This window comes from Dromaius novaehollandiae, chromosome 1, assembly GCF_036370855.1.
Source record: "Dromaius novaehollandiae isolate bDroNov1 chromosome 1, bDroNov1.hap1, whole genome shotgun sequence".
In the NCBI taxonomy this organism is placed as follows: Eukaryota; Metazoa; Chordata; class Aves; order Casuariiformes; family Dromaiidae; genus Dromaius; species Dromaius novaehollandiae.
This window is the reverse complement of record NC_088098.1, coordinates 32,135,974-32,150,876: the sequence shown is the minus strand read 5'-3', so window position 1 is coordinate 32,150,876 and position 14,903 is coordinate 32,135,974. Positions and strand designations below refer to the sequence as shown.

At 36.4% G+C, this 14,903-nt stretch overlaps 1 long non-coding RNA gene across 1 annotated transcript in view; it reads left to right on the top strand.

The window, feature by feature from the left end:
- Positions 1–14,426, top strand: part of LOC112983058 (uncharacterized) — a 60,809-nt gene extending 46,383 nt beyond the window's left edge. Inside the window, exons 10-12 of the long non-coding RNA XR_003259146.2 lie at positions 5,205–5,307; positions 7,309–8,749; positions 10,194–14,426. This is a non-coding gene — a long non-coding RNA (uncharacterized LOC112983058). The remainder of the gene's footprint in view (positions 1–5,204; positions 5,308–7,308; positions 8,750–10,193) is intronic.
- Positions 14,427–14,903: the final 477 nt, after the last annotated feature.

The window sequence follows — 14,903 nt, the reverse complement described above, 5'->3', positions numbered from 1 at the left end:
CAGTTAATGCCTGGCATGATTTTGAACCAAATAGAAATATTTCAGACATTCCTGGGACACTATTCAGGAGACAATACATGCCAGGTACTGTTCATTCTCAGGAAGTAGTTCAGTTTCTCCTGCATTCAGGCAGGTGAATATGAACTAGGGCATCAGTTAGCCTCAGGTCAGAAAATGACCCCAGTCTCTTTTATTTCATTCTGTAGACCTAATCATAGGCCTCAGAAAGGAGTCAGAGCACAGATAATCCTGTGACAAGATCATTGTACCGAGAAATGGGTAGCAAAAAGTGTAGGCAGTCAAGGTAAAGGGTTGATTAGAGATCTGATCCCAAGTATGTTCTGCATTTTTCAGCACTTCTGTGAAATTCTCAGGGGACACTAGAGGTGCCTTCCTCTACAGTCCCTAAGGAGAACAAGCAGCTGCTTTCCCTTATAGTGAATATCTTCTAAAGACTAATGGGATTTGCTGACAGGAGAGAAATAATGTGCACCTGTCTATGCCATCTTCAGAGCATCTGGTCAATTTAAACCAGTTTACATCAATATTCCAAAAGTGTGAATATTGATGTAATATTACACTGAATTTGGTTCATTCATTATTTATGATGGATGCTGCTGTGTGCCAATTTCTTTCTAGACTGGCAAGAAAGAGGGGCTACTTGTTTCCATTGGCATACAATAGTGTGAAAAGTCTGGGGTCTGCTATAAATGTGCATTAAAAACACATTCCCCAAAACCCAAAAAGCTGCTGAAACATAGATCATAACAAAATGCTGGTTCTAAATGACTTCAGTGCCAACAAGTTTTTATTGGGCTGGAAGCATTTTCTGAAATGAAGTTTAACTAGCATTTTAAGAGCTTGCCTTCAATTTCTCATAATTTTGCCAGGTTCTAAGCATTTGGAGTGAAATGTTCCATCTGAGAGATTTGCCTTAGGCTGAATTTCTCTGGAAAGCATCAATGAATACTGTAAGGCTATTTCCTAGAATAAGACTAAAGAAAACTACATTGCTCTTTCAAGTTAAAAACAAATAAATCCATTGCAGCAGTGTTCCTGAACAGCTCCAGTAACTCTATATAAAACAGGGACTTGAGATTTGGGACTGAAGCAAGCCTGTGTGTTAAGTGTGTCATTTGCCAGCAAATATCTGTGAAACCCACTGGCATAACTTGAATTTGTAGTGTAGATCAACATGGTGGATAAAAAATCCGTATTACCCTTAATCAGTTGTGCTATTATGTCCAAGAGCAGATGTCTCTGACATGGATCTGTTTCCAGTCTTTTGTCTGACTCTCTCAAACTGAATCCTGAATTTTCATTTTGTTTCTAAATCAGAAAATGTCCATTGTTAAGGCAGCAAAGTTAAGTGCTGGAAAGTTAGGCATTAACAGGTTTCATGTCATCTTTGTAACAATAACCCTCTGTGTATATATTAGGACGCAACTTTAAGTTTTATAGGGTTATTTTTTGTTATAGTGTTGGTTTTGTGGGCTTTGGGTGGGGGGAGGGTAGGTGGATATCTCTTCCATTCAGTGCTCCTTGTAAGCTGTATCAGGATGACTCATAATGATAAAATATAGCAGGCTACTCTTGCACCACTTATTACTGAACTTAGAAATGGGAGCAAGAAAAATATTTAATCCTGCTAGCCTTTGAACTGTAATGTGATTTTAGACAAGTCAATGAAAGCATGCTTTTTTAGTTGTGATCACTGGAAGTATCTAGACTCTCAGTCAAGAACAAGTCTGAGCCTGCACCCAAGCCCATAGAGACCTATGAGATCTTTTTTTCAAAGCACCTTTACCATTTCCTGGAAATTTCACAGAAGGGATTGCTGAGGATGAACATGAGATCAGGTCTTGACTCACTCATTACCTGGCTTCTCAGTTTGCTCGTCTACCTTGAACGAGGAGTAGAATACAGTATACTGAAGAATGGAGCACTGTTCCCTCAGAGGAGTCTTGTTTAAAGTGGTATCATGGTAAGAAAGAACGCATATTTTAACGTGCTTCCCGTAGGAGACTGAATCTGGCATTTCCCAATTTGTCAGTGCTTAATTTTGCCATCTCTGCATTCTGTTAGCATTGTGAAATGGGGAGATAGTATGGCATTTTATAATATAAGGCTAAAGCATATATTTCAGTGAATAATTTTGTAATCTTTAACATTTTATAGAACGATTTTTTTCTATAATGTACTAAGTAGGAAAATATTTCTTTCTTTTCCTTTCCTTCACCTTCTTTTGCCTATCTTCCCATTCAGCTTTATATGCAATTTTGGATCTCTTTTTATTCTACTTATTAGGTCTCTTTCATAATTGGTCTTCTACCCTTTCTCCCTCCAACCCTTTCAACAGCTGTAGTAGTCACTTTCTCACTGGAACAGCACAGCTTCTCCTCTGCAGTGTCAGACCAGTGTCATTGCAGAGAAATGTTAAGAGAAAGACAGTGAAGAGAAGGTGAGAAGGGTGAGGGGGAGAAGAAGAAGGAAGAAGAGAGTGGAGACAACTGGTGTCTGCCTCAGGCTGGGTCCTTCTCAGTGTGACTGGCAGCTACTGAAGTAGAGCCCAGGAAGATGTGTCAGGCTCAGTAGAATACTGCAGTCCTAGTCAGGACCCTAATTTCCCTAACAATTGTTGACTCTTCTTTTTGAAAAGTTGAGTTGTAGCTTAGGGTGGCACTGGCCTTGCTATCTGCTTAATTTGTCTTCCTTTGTGTAAACAACTGATCTGTTATTGTTTATTACTCATCTGTGTTTCAGCTGATTCCCAAATTGCTATGAATATTTCCATACTAATATATTATCTATATTAATAATTATAATATTGATTATATTATATAATTAATATATTAATATATAATCCATATCCATATTAATAACCATAACTAATTAGAAAGTGGATGCACTGAAGCATGATGTAAAATCTCATCTCTGGCAGTTACTTGGAGACTCTCAATAGTTCTCCTTAGTAGTTCTGTGTATCAGCATGATCATCCTACCCTAAAGAGCCCTGGCAGGTTGCAATAGCTGCTCTCTCTAATTCATGCCTGCCAAGCCTGTTCACTTAGCAGCAGGCGATGTTTCAATGAGAGTTTTAACAAGTCTCCCCATTAGACAGCATCTTGATGGTTTGCTCATTATAGCAAGATCTGTTTCCTTCATTAGTTAGAAGAGTTGTATTTGTGGTACCAATATCCAAGAACTGGTAGTGACTTTATACTTTCTAAATCAGTATCTAAGACCAATTAGAGCAGGTTAAATTACTTACTGAGAAAACTATTAATTTAAATCCAGGATTTTAGTTTTCATTTACTATTGTGGTCTCTACATATTATCCCACCAGCGTAACAAATGTAAAAAAAAAAAAAAAAAAAAAAAAAAAAGTATAAGTTTAAAGTCCTTTTATCCTGATAGAGTTTTGTATGGAAAGTCTACTTGTGAGTGGAAAAAAACACAACAACTTTCTACCAGTTTATGACAAGCTGATTCCTTTTGCATAGATCCATGATCAACATAAGCAGGCTGCCATCCCACCTTGAGTTTTCTTGTAGTGCTCTTTGTAGCTATGACAAGCGTTACAGATCCTGAGTGCGTACCTTCTTAACCATAGTTTCGTATCCTACTGTTTTGTATTAGCATGGACAAGAAGACGACGAGAAAAAACAGGTTTAATGAGAGATGATCCTAGAAGACAATTTGTTTTGGACAAGGATCACATGCTACGGTTAAGCATAGGATATCAGCTCTGGGATTAGATCTTTTCTATGAAGAGAGAAATAAATATGGAGACAAAAAAAATTTTAATCTAGTACTTAAATGGCATCAAATAAGTTCAATAAGGGATTATCATCTACAAGAAATCACTGCTTACAGTGTGCCTCAGATATATTGGGATGCTATGATGCATTCCATGTATACAAAGAATAACTCTTGACAGTATCTCCAAGATCTGCCAGGATGTCAGATAAGAAGATATCATCTGAGAAGATGACTATATTTTGAGGTGCAGTCAGTTGTAGAAATATACTCAGTGAATGACCACCACTCCCAGCACATCCTAGTATACAATCAGAATATTATTCCATTGCTGTTCAGGTGCTTATAGATGTCTGGGAGTTATACTTGGAAAGAGGATGTCTGGGAATAGTGAACAATGCAGTGAGTTCCATAAATATTGCCTGTATGGACCTGGGCAAGCTTACACATCAGTTTCTTGACAGTCTTCCATCCATAGCATATCTGTGTCAATTGTGATTTCACATTACCCATGCTTTATGAAGTCTTATCCTGATGTCCACCAAGATGACCAAAGGGAGTTTAGGAGGCTGTTGTTACACGTTTGGTGGTCTGTGATGTTAAGAGGGAATGCTCTGGGCTGGTAGTTACACTGTTGGTAGTTATCACTGAACTTTACTTACAGAAAACCAACACATTACTACAGTGAAAGCTCCACAGGGTGCCATTAGTGCACATGCATTAATGTTGTAGGAAAAACAGTAAAATTTGTAAATCCTTTAAGAAATATGGATGGCTAGGGAGGATTGCAAAAGCATCATGTACTAATTAGATTTAATGTTGTTGAAAATGGTTAGAACAGCTCCAACGACGAGGTCTAAATGATAAGGCTGTGTTGTAAATTTAGGCTTTTGAATGACACACTGGTCTTCTCTTGCATAGAATTATATGATTTAAGAATAAGTGAAGGACAAAAATCATTCCCTTCCTTTTATTGATATACTTGTGGATATTTGTACTTAGGAAAAATCAATGACTGTATCAGGCACAGCTGACAGCTGATCCTCCTGTTAGTGTAGTGGTCTCTGTCTTATTGCAGCTCTCCCATATAAATTATTTTGAGTAGTTTAAAGAACGTGATTCATAGTCTTTCACTGAGAGCTCAGGACTTTGGATATTCTCTTGAACACATTCCTGCGTAATGCTGTGTCACACCTATCTTGTAACCTTGATAGAGACATTATGACATTAATTTCTTCTCCCCTTTTCCTGTTTTGAGAGCAGGGCACCTGTAATTCATAATATTTTATTCTTGGCTGTTACTGCCAGAAAAATGTGGTGAATTTTATTTCAAAAGAGTGCTATTCTCCTTTGCTTGCTTATGCATATACACATATATACCTACATTAAAAATTCACAAATGATTTATATTATAAAAGTATAATGTAAGGTTTTTTTTCATTTAGTAAAAAAAAAAAAGTGATTACAGGATGCCTTACCATCTCATGATTACTAAATAGGCTGAGAAGGAATTGCTGAGAGAAGATAAACAAGTTTTCCCTCTCTCAGGTGAGTGCACTTATCATTGGTTTATGCTTCACTTTTTTTTTTTTTTTTTTTTTTTTTTTTTTTTTTAAACTATATTACTCTGACTTCCCCCTGCCCCTGCTTCAATCTTGTCTGCACAGAAGCTATGCTTCAAAAGAAAGCAAATGGAGCACATTATTGGAGAATCCTACACTCACCTCTGTACTGGGTACTATAGGGTCAATGTCTTTGAGTCTGAAGAGAGTGGTAAACTAATTTCTTCAACATTCCAGGTGAATGTGTTTGTAGTGAGCTGATTAAGCATTATGTAAAAGGAAGGTACTTTAGTTCTGTATTTATAAACTGTGCTTGCTTTGTTTTTTTAATAAATTAATTAATTTTAATTTTGGATGAGCTAGGCATCTATCTGGATCAGGGTGGTAATGGAATTTTGATACAAAAATACTTAATTCTTGATTGCTAGGACTATGCTGGGGATAAACTCTTGTCTTTTCAGACAGAACTTTTGGGCATGAGTGGAAAATTAGGCACAGGCAGCTATTGAACTTTCAGGCTCACGGTGAGCATAGGATTTCCAGAAGTAAGTAATGCTGGAGAGAGGTTTTGAAGCTAGCGTAAAGCTTAGGTAGAAATTAGGTAGTCTGAGTCTTTGCTCAAGTGTCTATGTGCAACAGTTCTTCATTGATAAGGAATTTTTCATTTGAAAGTTACATGTCTTTATGATCCAGAAAACTTGTGAGGAAAATAGATTAATGTTCTCATTCAAATATTCAGGTGTTACAATAACTGGAAATACAGATGTTTCTCAAAATCTGATCCATGACTTTATAATAAACAAAGGAATAAATAGCTGTTTCTTCATCTGAAGGCTGGTCAAAATGTTTCACTTTGTAGAATTTTTGAGTATGTATGTGCAAAGAATCAGCAGTGTATTTAGTAGCAAATTGTTCATTAGAAAATGATATGGAATTTTCAAGAAATGTAACTTCTAAATTTATCTGTCATGACTGGACTGTGGTTACATAGATATTCATAAACACAAATTTGAGTAAAATTCCCTGCTTTTCTTTCCTGTAATATTCACCAATTGGCTTCCAGTACTGCCTCCTGATTTCTGATAAATCTAAGTTCTCATACTTTTTGTTTATACCATAAAGAAACTTGGGTTAATTTTTGGGTATAGAAGCGGTATAATAGAAGTAAGCTAGGCAAATATTCATAGACAGAATGTTGCCCCCCCCCCCCCCCAATATCCATTCATATGCCAGGTGACCTGAGAATGATGATGTTTTTAGTAGTATTGTTAATGGAGACTACATCCTTATTTAATCTTCTTTGGCTTGGATTTAGTGGCTCCCTTTGTTTCCTAAACACAGAACGGCTAGCTTTAAATTAGTGGTTCATGTTTTTAACTTGAAATACTTTCTGATATGATACATTCATTCCCATGAGCCAACTGCAGTGTCATAACTCTCTTGAATCAATTCAGGTAAACTTGGAAAGTCTTAACCTCTGCCTAGGCCTGTGCTGTAACAGTAAATTATTATGTTCTACTGCTCTGTACTCTATACTGGTACAGCTGAGTAAATTAGAATCTCTTACAAATAGAGCTCTTGTAGTTAGCAAAATTTAGTTACTATTTTGACGCACAATGGGTTTTCCCTTTTGATGAAAATGTTAACACTATTCATAATGTACTGAAGTTCCAAGCAAGATAACACTAATGAACTAGCATAGAAATTATTATTTACCTTATTTTTACCCTCTTTTGAATATATTAACATGTCAATGCCATTTGCTTCTTGTCCTATGTAGCACTGTAGCAGACGCCACTACAGTGAACATTCCTGCATTTGGGTTGGTGCAGCTGAAAATTGTGATGCCTACGTTGGCTTTAAGACAGATCATTATTTAAAGGTGGTAGAGATGCAGTCTGAAAATGGAATAATGTTTTTATTCTATGTTGTACCATAACGCTATTCTTTTTTTTTTTTTTTTTTTTTTTTTTTTTTTTTCCTCCAGAAGTCACTCGCATTTCTCCATCTTGGCGTATCTTTCAATAAAAAAGCTCTGAGGAAGTGTATGTATGTATGAGTGTACATATACATATAAAATGCCAAATGTACAGAGAAGTACTGCATTACATTCAGTATAAGCAAAAACACCGATGCTTAATACCTTCGGAATCACATTTGGTCAAAGAACACTTAAATTTAGCAAAATCTTACTGAGGAAAGTTTGCTTCCTTATGAATATGTTAAGGTACATTTCTTTTGAAATCTGATCTGAAATGTCTCATTAACTCTATTCGTAGAATAGTTTGAGCTTGTTTATCACAAAGAATGAAGATGTTGCTTGTAAAGTTTGTCCTAATAAAATTCAGGTGAACACTACTGATGAAAGATTACATTATATTAGCTACAGAATCTTCTTTCCTCACAGGACTGTAACAGTGAAAGCAGCTGGAAAAAAATTGTAATTTGAAAAAAAAAAAATTGATATATAGCCTGTAAAAGCCATGATAAAAGCCAATGCTGGAATGTTACAGTTTTGCCAGATATTTACAGTTTAAACTTCATAGATACTTTCATTAATGCCAAGATCCTAATAGGATATCCTGCCTTACAATTGGTTATGGTAAAGATACAAATAGTATGATGCACTTGTTCATGTTTCAAGGGAATTGTTTAAGCTCTCAATAGTCCTCCAACTATTTAAAAATACGTAATATTTTAATGGCAGAATTCAACATGCATCTTGGCTTTTAATTTGTGTGCATAATATATCATTTACTTGAGGGAAATGTGAAGTCTTCTGTAAGAATATCAAAGATATAGATAAATGTTAAGTACTTTCAGTGCCACCTATTGGCTGATAAATTATTTGATTTAACCACAAACATAAGCTTCCTGATTTTGGACAATGAAATGAGATAGGGCCACTTATACTAGTATTTCTAATTTGTACTGAAATTGAAACTAGAATCAGTGTCTTCCATCACAAGCAAGGAGCTTATCCTGTCTCCAAAGAATTTAAACATTAAGCACTTATTTTTTCTGCAGAAGGAGAAAAAAACAAAACAAAAATAACCATGAACATATCCTGTGCAATGCTCCAGAGAGCTCATGGTGGGACCATTGTTCTAAAGTATGTAGTGTATAAGCAAGATAGTGGAAGACGTAAAAAGTAGTCAAGGTGTCATCTAAACCTCTCTTGTTAACCTGACGATGTTTTTTGTTTGTCTGAACATATGGCCTAATCATTTTAGCCATAGTTAGTTTCTCCTTCGTAAAATTTAAAGCAAAAGCTGCTCTTCACTGCATCGTGTATTCCAATTCTGCAATATGCTGAGCAATGTAGTATCTCTGAACACTGAAGCTTGTCCTTATGTTTTCACATTCACAATTCATCAAGAACTGAAGGAATCTCGTTCAAATGTGTACAACTATACACATGCTTAAAGGTAAGCACATGACTGTTTTCTAGAGCAAAGGAAAAGTGCTTGGTGAACCCTAGGGTGATAAAGAATTAAATTGTGTCTTTGACAAACCATACCTTAATCGAGATACTTGGAGAACAGGAGATGCCTAGGGAGCCCAGCAAAGCCTAGGGAGCCCAGCCATGGCACCTTGAGAATGGATAGAGCTATGGTCAGTCCCATGCTGAGGAGGTGAATTCATCTCATGTCTCTTTAGCCACCGGAGAGAGAGTTCAGACTCCAATCTGGCTGTCTAGGTTCCCTCTGTAGTCAAAGTCAAAAAGTGGGCAACCTAGAGAAATTCTAGTTATAAAACAATCATCTGAACCAGAGAAGTATCTCTACCAGGCGCCTGTCCCATACCACTGACTGCACAGGAAATGTAGGTGACCTTAAACCTAGCAAGAAAATTTTTTAAGAAACTGATTTTTTGAGACGAGCCCTTCTCTTAGTATCAGTTAACCTGCTCATTTTGAATATGAGCAGGTCATTTGCAACCACTTCTATTTTTCTTAAGTTTCTTTCCAAAAGAAGAATTTGTCAGATCTATGTTATAAAATAATCTTGACATTGATGCATATTTGGGGTCTCTGACTTATACACTGAGGTATTCAGAAATTTTCCTAGAGAAGTATACAGAAACCAGGCCACCATTTCTCAAATTGTTCACCAAAAATAAACAAAATATATGTTTTATAGATAATGATGAGGAATAAAGACTCATTTTCAAGATAACACTACACCCAGGTCCAGCAGTAGGTGACTTGCTCTAAGTTTCTGAGCTGATCTGTGGCTACCCTCTCAATTATTCGATTAATTGAAGAATGCACTAGACTACAAGCCTTTCTCCTTTTGAACAGTTTTAGGAATAGCAAATCTCAAAAGCTCCGATGCACTCTTTTTTTTCCCCAAGCTACAGAATTTTACTAATATTTTCTTCATAAATGCTGAGCTGTTATCTGTCCCGGCCCCGAGGGCACCCCCAGTCCCTCCTGTCCCTGCCTCCCCCGGGGCTCCTCCTGCTCGCCCGGCCCTGCCTCGGCCCAGCCCGGGGCCGTCAGTAGCTGCTGTGCCCTACTGCCACGGTGCCGTCTCCAGCCCTGCCATAGCCTGGCCCTGCCTGGACACGGGACCCCCCGGCCCCCAGGTCAGTGGTGCCTGATATCTCCCGGGGCTGGGGCTGCCCCGGCTCCCCTGGGGCCCTGTTCCCTCTGGGCAGAGGGACAGGCCCTGGCAGCCATGACTGGCCTGGACCTGCCTGGCCCCGCCCCACCAGCAGCCCCCGCTGCCGGCCCCGGGGAGCCCCCAGCCTCTGCAGCGCCCTGACACTGTGTACAATTTAGCACTGATTTAATCCCTCCTTTCAGGCCTTTTCTACTCCTGGCATTTATTTTTCTTTCTTTTTTCTTTTTTTTCCCCCCTTTCTTAGGCCCTCACTGACCCAGACTGCCCTGCTGTGACACTGAAATGTGGGCGAGCTGCCTGAAGCCTGTGAACTTTGGGCCACAAACTCAGGAGCCATGACAGAGGTTGAGGCAACAAAGTGACTCAAGGCCTTAAATACATTTAAAAAAATCTGTCCCATAGGATTTGAAATGAATTAGGTTTTTACTGGATGACAACACAATTCTTGGCCAAAGGACAAAAACAATTGCAGAATGGGAACAACGCTTTCTCCAGGCTAACACGGTGCAAAAAGCTATGAGCTCTGGGGCTAAACTAAACCCTCCTGTTGGGGGAAGAATCATGAATCACAATAATTATTTAACAAAATAAGAAAACTTCTGCCTTACAGTTCCTCTGAATCCCGGCTTTCAAGCCCCTCTACCGGGGGAGAGCTGTTTCTAGCATTCCCTGGATTATTTCAAATCTCTGGAAATTTGTGTAGCCCTTGTCTTCACTAATCTTCAAGCCATTGTGTTTGCTATTTGATAGCAGGCCAAACTGTCCCACTGGTGATTCAAACTTAATTTCCATATTCAAACCTAATACCAGATAGGCTAAATCAGAAATGAATTTTAAATATGGAAGAACTTTACTTCCTGGTTAGGGATAAATTCATATGAGGGCATCTAATCTATGTAGGTGACTGGCGAAATTGGTATAGCAGCTGACCTGCAATATTTCTGCCAGAGGTCACAAGATTTTGGTGCTATCATATCAAAACCAAAATTCATGTTTTGATTAGTCTTCTAGATAAAACCAAATGTGGATCTGAATTATGCCACATCTTATTTAATGTCTGATATTAAAAAGTGACTCATCTCTTATGTAGTTTCTTTCAAAAATGCTTTGATTATTAATAGACCAATTCATATAGTTTAACCAGCCTATAATTTCCCAAATAAGACATTTTTTTCCATATTAAATTGTGAAGAATTTATCTCTGTGTAGATAAAATTTGCCATAAAAATTGCTTTTTTTATAATTCTTACTCTGGAAATTTCCTTTTCCAAACAAACAAAAATCAAGCAAGGTCTACATTTCAGATGAGGTTTGTACTATTTTTTGACGTTTATATCATTTGACTTAGAAACCCATTCCTCCTGGTCCAAATTCAAATAATTTATAATAATGTTCTTAGTGAAAAACAAATTAATCATTAATCTCACCTGATGACCAAACTAAAATGTCAATCAAAAAAAAAATCAGTAACTCCATTTAACAGGGTTTTTTTGGGTGATGCTACCTGCTGAAGTATTACAAAGTTCAAAATAAATTAACTCCGTATGGCATTACCTATGTTCATTTCTGACACTTTGGTCTCAGGTGTGATGATTTTAAATTTCTGCAAATGTTTACTGGAGTTAGTCACCTCAGATCACAATAGCAATATAATTCTGGAAGTAATTTGCTATCAGTAAGACTCTCTAAAAGTATGCAGGTGAATGCTACTTTCTTAAAACAGTGGTTCTGGGCTGTGTCTATAACACAAAGAAAGTATGTAAAGATACAGTTCACTCTGCTAAAGAGTTCTCTCAATCAAGCTATGAGCTAGCTGGAAATAAAGAAATAAAAATTCAGTATAAGTCTATTATTTCCTGCATGCCAAACTGTTAACACTTTGTTCTCCCTGCAGTTCTTCGGTATGTTAACTGCTGCACAGATTAAGCTGGTCTACAGTGGAATTTAGCGAGGTAGTTTTGTGCCTCTTTTCACTCCAAACTATGATTCTAAGTCACAGTTTGGTATTTGTATTTTACCCAGGACAGTATTACAATGTCTATTACAGTGCATTAAGTAAAACAAACTCTTTTAAAATTTATTCCTGAATATCTTATAAGAGTTGAGTTGGAATTCCAAACTTTCAGAAATTGCTATGTACATTTGGAGCTGAACTAACCTTGGCTCAAAGTTTGGGTTTTTTTTAATTTATTTCTGGAAAAGTGTCTCTATTCCAAGGTTTCTTTGAGAATATTTTAACTTTATTTCTGTTTAAAATCACCTGAAAGCAGTTCTCTGTTTTGAAGAGCCAAATCATTTATTTGCTTTAGATTAACACATTACAGCGGTTGTATTTCAAAATGATGTTCTCTGGATATGTTTCATGTAATGTTGCTGGCTTATTAAGTACATTCTAAAAAAGATTCAGAAGTCATTCTTTGATAAAAGAGCTAATAAATTCACAGTTTCATCTGAATATAAAAATAAATATTTGTTATAATTTGAAAAGATTATGTTAGAGAAAAAAACTCAAATGTATATTTCTAGACAGCTTGATTATTACGTCCTGCAGCTGTGTCACCTGCGTCTTTTTGTGCAGATTTATTTTGTAGATTTATGAAATAAGCAACATTCCAGAGCCAGTGGATAGGATGATGATGCATTTTTGGAGTGGAATGATTCCTTTAACTCTTGTGTAAAGTGGCTCCTCAGTCTCCTGAGTACCAACAGAGAGACTAGGCTCATTATTTATTGCTAAAGTGGCAGACTACTTAGTACATGTACCTTACAGTGCCATTACAATGACACATCACTAGATGTACTGTTTGCTATGGCCATGAGCTCTTCAAAGTAGGAATTGTTGGTTTATTTAAATAGTAGCCTATTTTTCTGTGAAAAATGATTAGTAATGGGCCGTTGACTAGGAAAAAAAATCCTTGAACCTTTGGAGCTGCTTATACTAACAGCTGGTTTAGTAAAACAACATACAACAGCAGGTTTCAGTGCGGTAGTGTACTTATGGGACTTGAGTCTCTTCTATGCTTGATTCTGGACGTAAAATGATAATGTTTATTTTATGAATTTGCTATGATACAGAATTCCCATGAAAATTCTCATAAGCAATTATTTATAAATGAAAATGTACTCTTCTTGGGTCTTTATTAATATATTGGAGTATATTAATTTATCAGCTGAAAAGCAAATGAAAAGACGCAAAGGGAAAAGCAAGCCCTAGGAAACAAATAAATATAGATCAAGGACAAACATTATTCTTAACTGAAAGCATACTTCATATTTTGTTTTGCTCCATGTTTGCTTTATAACTCTCTAGTGCTGTCCTGTCATTCATTCAAAGAAAGCCAATGCAAATATCTTCAAGACAAACAACAATAACATTGTTTATAAGACTAGGTTCATCTTACTGAACTTCAGCTACTTTAAAGTTAAATATCTAGTCTAAACTTCTCAATAGTTCACTCACTATAGGCAGCAAATAAATAGAGAAGAACCCTTTAGAGAGCAGTTCTGCTAGAATGGGGGTGAATTGCCCTCTGGAGGTAACTATCTGTCTATTTGTGTTTGCCTCTATCAGTTAAAGTTAGATGAGATTGAGTGTCTTTCCCTCACCTTTTGCTCGGCCACCTCAAGCTTATTGGAATGAGTGAGTATAGAAGAATTTCACGTATCCCTTTCCTTTTTATTCATATTTTATGGAAAGACAGTTCACATTTCTATCTATCTCATTCTGATGTGAACTATTAATTCTTTTTTTGCTATGTCTATCCTGTATATGTTGAGACTGCGTTACTGTCCTCTAGAGCCACTAACTTTTTTTGCATTGCCCATTGAAGCAAAACTTCTAATATAATCAGAATTGTAAGTGAAAGTATTATTCCACTGTAAAGATGCCAAAAAAGACACACAAGGGCTACATATTCACTTATTTTATTGATTAATTCATTGTAGAAAAATCTATTTTGCATGGTTTTATAACAAAAAGATAAAAATCCTACTGGTGCTAGTAGTACAGTGGTATTAGTTATTGCTTTTTGTTAATAACAATTCAATCCCTTGTTAAATAATCCCTCTGCCTACCTGGATTCATAATAGTATATTTGGGAACCAGACTTTTATCTGGGAGCCAGTGGTGGAGCTGTCACTCTTGATGATTAGTGAAGTATAACTTGACTCTTTTCAGATTTTGCACTGTCTTGTAAAAAAAAGAAAAATGTATTTTATATTTGCACCTAGGCTTTGTAATTGTTTAATGAACTGATTCTAAGTTCTACAATTAAAGAAACATTTGTCATTTCATTACTGTGTTGTTCAAGGTTGAAGAGGCATTTGATCATCATAATTGAGTGACGGATTTTAGCTACAGCGATAATCAAAATATACATAGACTATTTATGTAGCATCTTTCGTCAGAGGGCCTTTTCCAAATTTATAATCCATGTACAAACTTAGCATTAATAAAGTGTTAAGGTTAAGCAATCAAGCCTTCAGCAGTCAGGTGTGGTGAATTTAAGCATTTTTTCTGGGCGTATGTCTTAAAAACTGTGGTACTTTTTAAGCATTAAAGAGCTAAATATTTCTTGCCTCAGCTGTATACAGTGGCTAAAATGTCTTTGTTTGTAAAGATTTGAAAGCTTTTCTTGATCACAGGATGTTTTAAATGATATCTTTATGATTTGCTTTCCAGTGGTATCTGTGTGTGATTAGCTTTAAACTATGCTTGGTCCTGTACACAAGCATGAAAGATGCAATTAAATCAGTCTGTAAAATTTTCATCAACACAACTTTCCATTAGAAATTGCTACTTTATGTAAGCTGGCATTTTTGGCACTAAAAGTATATATTTTTTATTTTTGTTTCTAATTGAATTATAATGTCAAAATGTCCCATTTCTGAATTATATTGAAATGAAAAAATATAAATTTTCTATTTCCAGAACTTTGGCTTAGAGGCTTGCTTC